We start from the raw sequence: 12,688 nt of genomic DNA on the forward strand, positions 1-12,688 counted from the left end.
CCACAAAATCTTCTGTGACTGTCTCGGGTAGATAGCCTCCATCCTTGCCCATATGAGTTTTTTTCCAAAGAGCTAACAAGCTCATTTTTTCTCCATGCTCATCTTCCTATTATTTTTATTAATATAAAAAAAAATAAAAAAAATCAACAAGATAAGATGTGAAACATTCATATTTTTCCATAAATAAGTTGAAACATTCATATTATTCAAGCAAAATATAAGTGAAAGGCCTAATTCATCCTAAATATGAAATATATAAAAACCTATTATATTCACGATTCATACATAATCAGCTTGCTTGTTCGCGAAGCTCTTCGAACCACATCTGTGAAGTTGATTTAGGGAGGCTCGTGCTCCTTTCCCCAATTCTGACAGTTTCTGCACTCATTTTCATGTAGATTTATTATGGAAAAAAAGTTGATGTTTTCATGAAATAAAATAAGCAAAGAGTAAATAAAGTTTAATTGTAAGTATGTTACTTACTTTTCCTTCTTGCGAATCCCAACGCTTAACCAACTTTATCCACTGATTACTGGTAATTCCGTACGGTGGATCCATATTGCACATCTCATCGAGTGTCTTCTCCTCTGGTTTATAGTGATTTGATTTGAGAGAGTGTTTAAACTGCCTCCAACTTTTACTAGCATGCTTGAGTATTTGTTTGACGTATTTAGGACCGTCGGGAATCACAAACCGTGCCTTAGTTTGAACAAAGAAACAAGCCATATATTCGCTTTGTCAAAAGTTATTCATAAAAAATGAACTCCATAGGACAGATGCAGTAAAGTTCTCGTATCTCTAATCACAACTTATAAAGAAAGGGAAAATAAAGAACAAACTATGACTATATGAGTACCATCGACTTCCTAGTATATTATGAGCCAGATGAATTATTTCCTCTATTCGGCTTGATCTAGACACTATGGCAGAGAAGTCAATTACTGAGTTCGTGTACAGATTACAAGGTAAGAATTAGCTTGACACCTGTGTTGAAATCACAATGATAGGATCATCAACCTTAACATGGCTACCCCTTGTAGAGAAGACTGACAGTAGGTATTAAACTGGTATTTGCATCAGGTCTGCATATTGTGTAGGAAATAACAGATGTCTTTGGATTTGGAATCCTCCTACTAGAGTTGATAACTGGTCAAAGGGCAATAGATTTTGGCAAATAAAGCAGCAAACCAGAAAGGAGCCATGTTAGACGGTAAAAAACAAATTAAATTATGGTGGTCAGCTAGAAGGTCAGCTACCCGTTGCATAACAATCCTTACTTCTGTAATTTTAGAGGTCAGCTAGAAGGTCAAAAAGGAACAAGGGTGTTGATTTTGAGGCACACATCCTCAAACCATATGAGCTATAACAAGTTAGCTTGACTAAGTGACACTCAATAATAATCCAAAGATATTGTTACATTTAACAGTAAGATGCCACTCACGCACAACGGCATATTAAAACCACAATCCCTCCCACACACTGACACACACTAAGCAATGGAATTCAAGTTTGAATGAGGATATAACTCCAGAAATTAAGAATTTAAACCAAGGAAAAAAGACTATGAACATATTAGTTAGAGAGATCTATAATTTAACAAAATCTCTGCAGTAGCAGCCCACATATGAACATATACATGGATGGAAAGGCCACCTGTCCTAAGCTCCTAAATAATCAAACGAAAGCCCATAACAAACAGATATCTATCACATTCACTAAGTCACTCCATATTCTTTACCATAAGTCTCCCTTCTTCCAGCTAGCGAGAATTTCAAAACTTCGAGGAAAAACATAATAAGAACAACAAATAAATGAGAGAAAAAAAATCTGATACTCTGATCAGGCCCTGCGACTTCAAGTAAGATATAGAAACATAAGATGGGTAGATCAAGCATTAAATCATAATGTAGCAGAAAAAATTCAGGCCTTAAAGCAATGAGAACAAAATGCAGCAATTTAGAGCAAAACCCAGACAACCCCACATCAGAAAATCAGTAGATCAAGCATTAAATCATAAAAACAACAATAATTTCCACAACAATAACTAGCTTTTAGTAAAAAGAAAAATCACTACAAACAATAATCTTTAGCAGACAAATTAATAAACCAATCCAACTATCATTTCAAATGATATGAGCACTTACAGACAACAGATTGAATCACTCCTAGCGCAATCAAGACAGAAGGCGTGCTCTCACAGACTCTGCAAAAATCACAAAATATCCACAACAAAACGTGAGCACATTCACTACAGCCATAATCTTAGCAAATAAGTCCTCTTACTTATTAGAATGACATGAAAAGATGACATATTAATTATTAATCATATACTTTAAAATGCATGATGGATATGGGTCCAAGAAAGAGTTATACGAGCAAGGAAATGGGGAAATAGCAATTACAATATTATTAATGACTGAAATTTCAGTAAAACAGTTAAGGACACGAATCCAACATAAAAGAATAAAATATATAAATGAACAAGTAATTATAAGAACCCAAAACCCTACTATTCTAGAATCTCATCGTTGGGTATATCAAACAAGTCCCTAGGCTTAGACTTAACTACATGAAGCCATCCTTTTTGTATCTCATCCTCCACATAAAAAACTTGTTTTGCTTGAGAAGAGAAAACAAATGGATCATCTGGCAAATTTCGACCAGTGTGCATCAACTTCGAGAAGTTGACAGTTACTCTGCCACTTGGATATGTTTTACAACCCCTACGTATATCAACCCAGTCACAACGAAACATTACAACTTTGAAAGAACCATAATAATCAAGTTCAAATATGTCTTTGAGTTTTCCATAATACACTTGGCCATCGGCTTCAACCATCACTCCAGAATTTTGTGTCTTCCGAAACCGTTCACGATCCACAGTATCAAACTTATAACCATTAATAATGAAGCTTTTTATCCTTTTACCGCGGTTGCTTAAACCACCGGCTAATGTTTTCTCAACTTTCCTTCTTGAGTGCTATCATCTAGGTTATGGACCTATGATTCCAAATAGATGGTTAAGTTAAACTTAGATTGATATATAAAACAATTAAGGCAACTTCAAATTTTGAAGCATATAACCTGGTTCTGCAACCAATCGGAGAATTCCTTAAGCCTCCACTGATTTTCGAGATATTCATTGGCTGCGACTCCATGCTCTTGTCGCTTTAGTTGTAAGAAATCACTTAAGAAAAAAAAAGTATTTGTTAACGTTTTGATTATAGATATATTCACTAAACAATCCATAATGATACTTACTCAAATACTGGTTTCATCTCATCCGAATGAAGTAAAACATAGCGATGTGCTTGCTTTAAACTTTTGTCATCAAGAGGACATTTTCTCTCTTTCCAACGACACGACCACATGAGTTGTATAGATAGTTATTAATGTGCGGAACACCATCATCATTCCTTTTTGGTCTAGTGAACATGGTCTCAACACTTTCTAAATATCTCGAGCAAAACGTAATTGTCTCCCATAAAAGGAACCCTTCAGCTATGGTTTATTGCTAACATGAGATTTCAAAAAGGCCAAGTACCTTCGAAAATAATGAAGTTGTGATTGGAAAAATTAGAAAAGAAGTTGATGGTGGTTTCTTATTACAAAATGATAAAGAAAATTTAGAAGAGTAATTGAAATTTGATATATTAACCTTTCAATAGGATACATCCATCTGTAATGAACGGTCCGCCAAGTTTAACCTCATCCACTAAATGAATTAGTAGATGAACCATAATTGTGAAAAATGTTGGTAGAAACTCTTTCTCCATCTTACAAAGGGTCAACACAAGATTTGACTGAATGGTATCTAACTCTCCTTTATCAATGGCAGTTGAACATATCTTCTTGAAAAAGTACGACAACTCCTCAAGTAAGTCAGTAACTTTTGTGGCATTTGACGCTCTTAAAGCAACCGGAAGGAGGTCTTGCATGAGGATATGATTGTCATGACTTTTCATATTAATAAGTCTGCGCTCCTTCATATTCACACATCTTTGCAAATTTGATCCATAACCATCAGGAACTCTAAGCTTTTTCAAGACTTTCAAAAATCGTTCTTTCTCTTCTTTCACATATTGTAGGCAGCTGGAGGCATATACTCTTTAACCATAGATGAGATTGAAGCCAAAGATGAGATTTTATGTTTCGTTCTTTAAGAGCCTCCCTAGCTTTCTTATCATCTCTACTCTTTTCTGTGTCTAAAAGAGTTCCTAATAAATCATCACACACATTCTTTTCAATGTGCATAACATCTAAATTGTGTCAGAAGATTATGTTCCCAATATTCCAAGTCAAAAAATATACTTTTCTTTTTCCAAAGAACCTTTTCATCTTCATTTTCACCTTCATCATCCTCAATTTCATTATTAGATGTCCCAACTTCTTGTCTCCTTCTTTCTTAGAAATTGTTTTTGATTTCCCGTAAACATAATTAACTTCTTCTAGTTGCTTCAAAATTTCTGTCCCACTAGCAGGAACAGGAGCAAGACCATATTCCTTTTTCCCATCAAATAAATTAGCTTGAAAACGAAAAGGATGATCAATCGGCAACCATTTACGAGATCCGGGGTAGACAATTTTACCACCAAACTTATATGATTCGGTAAAATTGGCGCAAGAAGGGCAAGCTTTATAACCTTTTGTACTCCAACCCGACAACATAGCATATGCCGGAAAGTCATTTATAGTGGAGTGTAATGCTGCTCGTAATTTAAACTTTTTTCCGCTATAAACATCAAAAGCATCTACACCTTCCCACAACAATTTTAACTCATGGATTAAAGGTTGCAAGTACACATCAATATCAATACCAGGGCCATATTTTCCAGGAATAATCAAGGACAAAATAAATGAAGATGACTTCATACAAAGCCAAGGAGGCAAATTATATGGAATCAGAACAACTGGCCATGTACTGTAATTAGTGTTCATGAGACGATATGGATTAAAACCATCACTTGCTAGACCAAGTCTAACACTACGAGGATCTATAGCGAAATCTTCATATCTCTTATCAAATCTTTTCCAAGCCTCTCCATCTGACGGGTGACTAATAATTTTTTCGTCCTTCCGATCAAAATGCCATATCATATCTCTTGCGGTATTAGATGACATGTAAAGCCTTTTTAGTCTAGGGATGAGAGGAAAATACCGCATTACTTTAGCTGGCACCCCTTTTACATGTTTCATTACTTTTCTCATTTGCATCACTCTCCTTGCCTTTCAGATTTTGCCACCTTGATGTGTGGCAGATATGACACTCACTTTTGTCTGCGTATTCCCCCCAATATAACATACAATCATTTGGACATGCATGGATTTTCTCATAACCTAATCCTAGATCTTTTATTATCTTCATGCTTTCGTAATAAGACGACGGGAACTCCATAATATGAGGAAATGCGTCTAATAGAAGTTCAAGCAACTTATTAAATGATTCAACAGACCAGTGGTTCATACACTTAAGGTGAAATAAGTGTAATAGAAACGATAGCTTTGAAAAAGTAGTGCACCCCTCATATAGACTCTCGTTAGAAGCTTCCTTTAGTCTTTTATACTTTGCCTCTTCTACGTTGGTGTTGGTTGATGCACATTCATCATCTACTTCGTATTGAAAATTTACCTCTTCATGCATCTCATTTAGATCTTCGTCATCGGAATCTAACTCACTTAATAACGGGGGTTCGTTAGTGGGTTGTGGACTACCAATCCTAAAAGCTGCTTTTAGTAACCCATCAATATCATCTCGACCAACTACTTTTGCTTGATCACTAGGGAACTCTAAGTTGGTATCCACTTGATGGTTAGAATGAAAAATCCATTTGTGTAATTCTTGTAAAAACCGTACAATAAAATATGGCCTCCTACTTTCTCTAGCTTAAACCATTTATTTAACTTGCAATTATTACATGGACATCGTGTTTTTCCTTCAACAAGAGTCTCTTTAGCAAGTTCTAAAAATTTCATGCAACCATCATAATAAGCAGGATGACCTTTTTGTAAATTTATCCAACTAGAATCCATGTCTACAAAAAAATACAATTACAAATAAGAACCACAAAGCTAAAAAAATCCATGAACATATATCCTGAAATAATTGCAAAATCATTACTCTCATGGTACGGAATGATTATGATATTACTCAACTTTTAAAATAAACTACCTAATAACAAGAAGCAATGACAATAATTAAAGAAAATGCAAGACAAATTAGGTAAAGTACCTAGTCCACCCAAAGGTGCTACAAAAGGAAGAAGATTAATCCCCTTTGGCCACCTGCAATCTGCTTCACGACAACTATTGTAATTAGCAAAGATCTCTATAAAGAAAAACAAATATTATGTATAAGACTTATGAAGGTTTTAAATAGCAGTAACTACAATTATCCAAGAACAAAACCTCCTTGTATAGAAAATTAGGAAAGTTTAGAAATCTAGAATTTACATCACCAAGAAATAACTACTTATAATAAGCAACATCTGAAAGAACAAAACTAAAGAAAACCACATTTTTGCAATATAACCACAGGGGAATCCATTAGACAGAAGAGATCAAGTTGCCTTGTATCTCGCATATCATGTACTAAATAAAGTTACAAAAATCAGAAAATTCAGGCCATGACATATGTTGACTGTGGAATGTCAGATTAGCATCCATGAAAGGTCTTAAGACCTAGATCAATACTGATCATAAATCAGAATCTCTACGGCCTAAACCATCAACTTGGTTTCAAGTTTAAGGTGAGACATCAACAATATACAATAGATTAGCAGTATGCAATCATAGTGTCAGGGAACTACAGCATAAACATCCAAATATCGAATGAGTAGTGATCATTCAACTTCTTGACAACAGCAGAGAAGATGTCAATTGAATTTCTCCAATGGCTACCGACAGAAAAAGAAAGAAATCAGCCTAACACTTGTCTTTCATGTGCAGTACATTCATTGCACTTATGCCAAGCCACCAAATCAATCTAATCCTCATGCAAGCTATCACAAATAACTACTTCTAGTATACTTTAATCCAGACATTTTCATCCTCCCAAGTAACCAGAATTTTTTTTTACGCATAATCAGTATAATAATAAAAGCAAACAAGTCAAAATTCTGATTCAAAAGGCAAGAAACAAAGCAGAAACCAAAACAAAACACAAACAAGAGTATAATCTGAGTGAATCCAACACCTAACTGAGCATAACGAAACCCAAAAAAAGCCAAGATTTCAACTTTTAGTAGATCCAACACCTAACTGAGCATAGTTATAAAATTACATGCATTCAATCCTTTTTACTTTCGAAATCAATGAGCACAAAGAATTCTTTACACCCTTAGGTGCAAAGAAACGAGAAATTGGGATGAAAAAGTAATCAATTTGTGATCGAGTGAAATTACAATACTTCGAATGAAAAAAAAAAAAAAAGCATTTGATGAGCGAATTGAGAAATTCGAAGAATTGGAATGAAAAAAAAAAAAAAAAGAGACGCATACCTGATGAAGAAGGTGGTTATGGTGAGCAATTGATGAGCGAAGGTGGGAAGAAGATGATTCGTTTTTCGTTAACTACCCTAGAGCTTCTACAGTAGTGTTTCACTCACAATTTTCGGGTGCAGTTGCTTTGGGAGTGAGAGTGGGGTTTTTTTTAAAACAAATTATCATTTAATTATTTTTTCTGAAATTTTAGGCGCTTCACTCACAATTTTCGCGTGCAGTTGCTTTGGGAGTGAGAGTGGGGTTTTTTTGAAAACAAATTATCATTTAATTATTTTCTCTGAAATTTTAGGCGCGGGAGTGATACTAGGATTTCTATAATGTTATTAAGCAGTTAATGAGGACGCTTAAAAGCGTAGCCAAAATTCTCGACGCTTAAAAGCGTCGAGATACTACGGAATCTATTTCCTCCACCCAACACTTATGCCGGGGCGTCGAGCATAAAGCGTCTAGAAGGTAAGGGTTTTCTAGTAGTGGATCCAATCCTCGAACTTTACTGGATCAGGTTCCCCATCATAAGTCCTAGGATTGTGTGATGCTAACCTTTTATAAAACTTTTCCTCATCATCTGTATCCTTATTTGCCTGGTTATTCTCCAACAGATTCAACAATCGGGTATTCATATTTTCTAACTGCTTAATTCTAGCCTCCATTTGGTGAGTTGAGTCACCAGATCCTGATGATGAAGCACCAGCTCTAGTTCCTACCATCCTAATTAAGGAAAATGAAATACTATTACCTTCCCACTTATTAAATTAAGCAGATAACATAAAAGTAAAGTAAAGAACAATCACATATGCACACCAAAATTTGCTCTTATATAGAAGCATATAGTTTCAACTTATACAACCATATCCGAGTAATCAATAATACTAGCTACATATGTATATACTATTTACATTAGTTAATACTACTATATTCTAATACATATACACGACTCATAGGCCCAAAAGTTAGTATACTTATATATATATCCTAACATCATATACCCAAAAAAAAAAGATCATTTTCACTTTAAGTTCCTTCCAACAATCTAATCTAGTTGAAAAGTATCTCGTACGTAACCGCTGTCACTACTACTCCCTGAATCTATCTGTCCTGGTTTGAAATCCGAATCGTAACTTGAGCTACCCTCATAAGAGTAACTGATTTCATCTTCGATATCTTCATCTCCTTCTATGTTCTGATCTTCTATTCCGTCATCTTCTATCTCAACCTCTTCTATTTCCATTTCCGGATCCTCCTCTTCAATTTCTTCACTATCAGAACTAATATTTATATACCCAATTTCCTTATGGTCTTTCTCAGGCTGATTAACTTCTTCATCCCTGCTTTTAGTTATCCTACTAGGACCTGCTTCATCCTCATACTTCCTCTTTTTAGGAGGCACTTCCTTATTCTTGTTACCACCATCCATTCTAGCATTTTCCCAATCTATTTGAGCTTCTACTTCCTTCATTTTCCTAGTCTTATACTCTTCATATGTTATGATGGTACCTTCTTTTCTCCCCTTACGATCCACTTCTTGGATCCTCCTATAAACTTCCTCAACCGTGACATTCCATTGTATCAACTTCTTGTCTATCGTAACATAGTCGATTTATGACCCCCTTAATTCTCTGTCAGGAATATAATAGTCTAATATCTTCCAATATTCTTCCATAAGATCTCTCCATGGATCATTTAAAGGCAAAGTCTTTACTAATGTATAAGCTTTAACTTCCGGACGAGCATATGGGTTTTCTTCTCCCCGGCCCATTACTTGATTATATTCCACAATTGCCTTCATTACTTGTCTTGCACAAGCAGGTGCATCCGTATAACATAAGCTAGCAGAAAATAGAGTGACTGGTTCACGAACCCCTGGAATATCTTCACCAATGCTTTCAAAAGGTATGTCCATGTATCCTCAGAATCAGATGTTTCAATCACTATTGGCTCCCCTCTACTTCCTGGATTCATTTACATCATCAAAACATAACATCAATTAACAACTAGTCCAACTCAAACTTCATAGTAATCACCTTATAATAACATAGAATAGTCATGCTTATACATTCTAATGTCTTAATTTAGCTCGGATACCACTTGTAACAGCCCAAACCTCCACTAATCTTAATCAACATCGTTTAATCACAACGGAAGCGTTATCAAACTAAGATTTGGACTATTACCATGACATTCTCAAATTATAAGGAAGAGAATATCAAATTACCTCAAAAACATACTTTATACATTACTTAATGCATACAAAGCTGTCCTCATAAGAGCTCTTAGGTTACATACACCAAAAACTGACTAAAGTTCAGTAGTCTATCACTTGCTTAACTATGTAAACATATGTATATAGATGTCATTACTTAATTCACATTATTGAAAGTCTATTATAAAAGTAAACACCTTCATCACATATCCTCATACCAACCTGCATCAAAATCAAACTCTGCCATCCACCGAGTGACAGGCCACTGAAATGACAAAACAATCAGCAAAGCTGAGTACACACTGTATAATAGAAAATACAAGTTTAGGTGTATTTTGAAAACTAACACATAGTTATAATAACAGATAATCACCCTTAACTTAGTTACTATGGTTTCACAAAATCAATCGTTTGGCATGAACGCGAGTGGAGAGGGGTACCACGCAGTACCAGCTGTCTCCAAACTAGTGAGGGTCGTCACCCAGCCTTTTATTGTTATGCTTGCAAGACTTACCCGGACATGTCCTATAACGCCAGGATTAGCCCCTCCTGGAAGGCAACAGCTAGGGACTCTACCCGCCCTAACTCGGAGTGCCTATTCATGCCTCACTTTCATATTTATAAAATAAGATATTTAATGGTTTATACTTTAAACCTCAATACTCAAAATCCTTATCAACTCATCCTTAATACTCATAACTCTTATCTACTCCTTTCAATTACCCTTACTTTGATAGTTGAGAAGATTTAGGGTTTTCATACTTAAAACTAGTTTTTAACATAATAACTTTGATAGAACTTAACCAATTACGTCTTAGGGACTTACATAATACTCCACCATCTATTTCATCAAGAGATTACCAATTATCAATTACTATATAAGTTCATGTACTAAGCACATCCCATTTAGAAGCATAATCGTAATGACTTAGTGTATAAGTGTTGTTTAGGTCAATTGAAACATCTCTAATGAACCTTAGCATGATTATACTTATGTAATATACTCAATATACACATAATAATACACATATCATACATAAATTCATTTCATAAACATGCTTTACACAAGAAAGAAACAATCACTTAACTATAAGAGTGGAAAAATCTCTAGGTTAAACCAAACTAAGTGTGTACCTTAACTAAGGATGCTTAAAGCTCACGAAATTCCTTAATCCACTTGGTTAACTACTCCTACAGCTTCCCTGAATGTATAAAATGCTAAAGATTAGTTTCAACAAGCTTATAGATATGAAAAACTAAACTTAAATATAGAGATGTAAACTGTTGAACTTAGCAACTTATGTGATCTTTGAACAAGGTTTTCTATATGATTTTATGGTCTAAAGGTTGGAACCAAAGCTTGTACAACTCTGTATGGATGTTTAGAAGAGTTCTATGTAGAGAAAAGTGGGTGTCAAAGAGGAGAAAATACGAGAAAAGAGACGAAAACCCAGAACAACCTTTTATAGCCTGTTCTGGCGGTACCCAAGGAGGAGGGAAAAGTGATCTGGGCAACGTCGGTTTCTTGGAGTTTCTGGGTGATTCTTGCTTGAGGTGTTAGCATTTGGTGTTGTCTATCATGCATACAAAGGGCTTTGAGAGATCGACACTTGAGTAGCTGCTAAGCAGCTTTCTTTGAGGATAGGTCTGAGCTGTAATTTCAGCTGGCCAGGTTTTACTATGTAAGCAATTTACCTTATTAAGCCACGTAATTCTTGGGCTTAAATGACCATTTTATCCTTAAGACATCTTAATCATGTCATATATCAAGTTTGGTTAGGTTCTGAGCTCAGATTCAATCCCGAAAGGCTCTTTAACTGGAAGGTCATCGTTACCCGATAAAACAATCTCGATACGATTTTCACAATCTTAATGTTTAAGGCTCTCAAGGACTTTTCAACTTATCTATTGGTTTCCAAAGTCTTCTTAGCCAATAAGAATGGTAGATCTTACCTACTTTTTCCCTCGTATGGTGTTGGAGAGTATTCTAATCTACTTTAAGCACTACAACCAAATGTAACTTAGCATAACTGATAGTTTCAAGTAACTATCTTCCACCTAGAACCTTAAAATCCTATAACTCTATATGAAGTAGTCAATTAACTTACGTAAAACATGTAAGTTAACTAATAAAACATAATATCATAGGAAATACACAGTTAGACTGCTCTGTAGTTACTTTAATACGATCTCATGCTTTAGCACATAATCAGGGTTTTGAGTTAGGGCTTCTTAGGGCTATTACAATTTGCTTGTTCTAAGAAGAAGCACCAAAAAGGGAAAAGCTCAAGATGCCCGAAAGGAAAGAAAAAGTCAAAGAGGCATACTAAACAATAAGTATTGCCAATTTACTTACTTCAACAAGATCCACTTACTCTTGTAATCTCGGAAGAATTCTTTCCTGAAGATTAATTTACTACGATTACTATCAATGCTACCTCATTCGTGGAGGATAATGAAGAAAAAGAAGAAAAGGGGGATCAAGACAATGTTAAAGAAAATGAAATCTATGTTAAGGTGAATGTTCATCATTCAGGGTCAGAGATAGATCCAAAGATATTATCTATCTTCGAATCTCTTCCTACACGCATAGGATGGAGGCAGATCATTCATTTGCCTCGACAAATGTGTCGACAGGTGGCTCTTGCACTTCAGCATGCAGAACTATACCTTGACAAAGTGAAGGATGTTGGGGAGCCAATAGAAAGTTCGACTACATGCACGTCATGTAATTTTGCCTTGGCCTTCACTGATGAAGACTTATTGTTGGGTTCAAAACCTTACAACCGACCCTTGGTCGTTGCTGGTTATATTTTTGGCTAGAGAGTGAATCGTATCTTAGTGGATCGAGGTTCAGCTGTCAACATCATGCCAAAATCCACCATGACTGATTTGGGGATCACTATGGAAGATCTTTCTGATAGTCGTTTAATGATCCATGGGTTCAATTTGAATAGTCAGCATGTCATAGGCATAATACGTCTTAACC

General features: G+C 35.3%; 1 long non-coding RNA gene across 1 annotated transcript; it reads right to left on the minus strand.

The window, feature by feature from the left end:
- Positions 1-1,711: 1,711 nt before the first annotated feature.
- On the minus strand, positions 1,712-7,899 carry LOC125494420 (uncharacterized). Its single transcript, XR_008970373.1, has 3 exons — positions 7,497-7,899; positions 6,230-6,289; positions 1,712-2,203 (listed from the first exon to the last, which is right to left on the minus strand). It is a non-coding gene; the product is annotated as an uncharacterized LOC125494420 (long non-coding RNA).
- Between the last annotated feature and the right edge of the window lie 4,789 nt (positions 7,900-12,688).

The sequence above is a fragment of the Beta vulgaris genome, chromosome 7 (genome assembly GCF_026745355.1).
Source record: "Beta vulgaris subsp. vulgaris cultivar EL10 chromosome 7, EL10.2, whole genome shotgun sequence".
NCBI classification, from domain to species: domain Eukaryota; kingdom Viridiplantae; phylum Streptophyta; class Magnoliopsida; order Caryophyllales; family Amaranthaceae; genus Beta; species Beta vulgaris.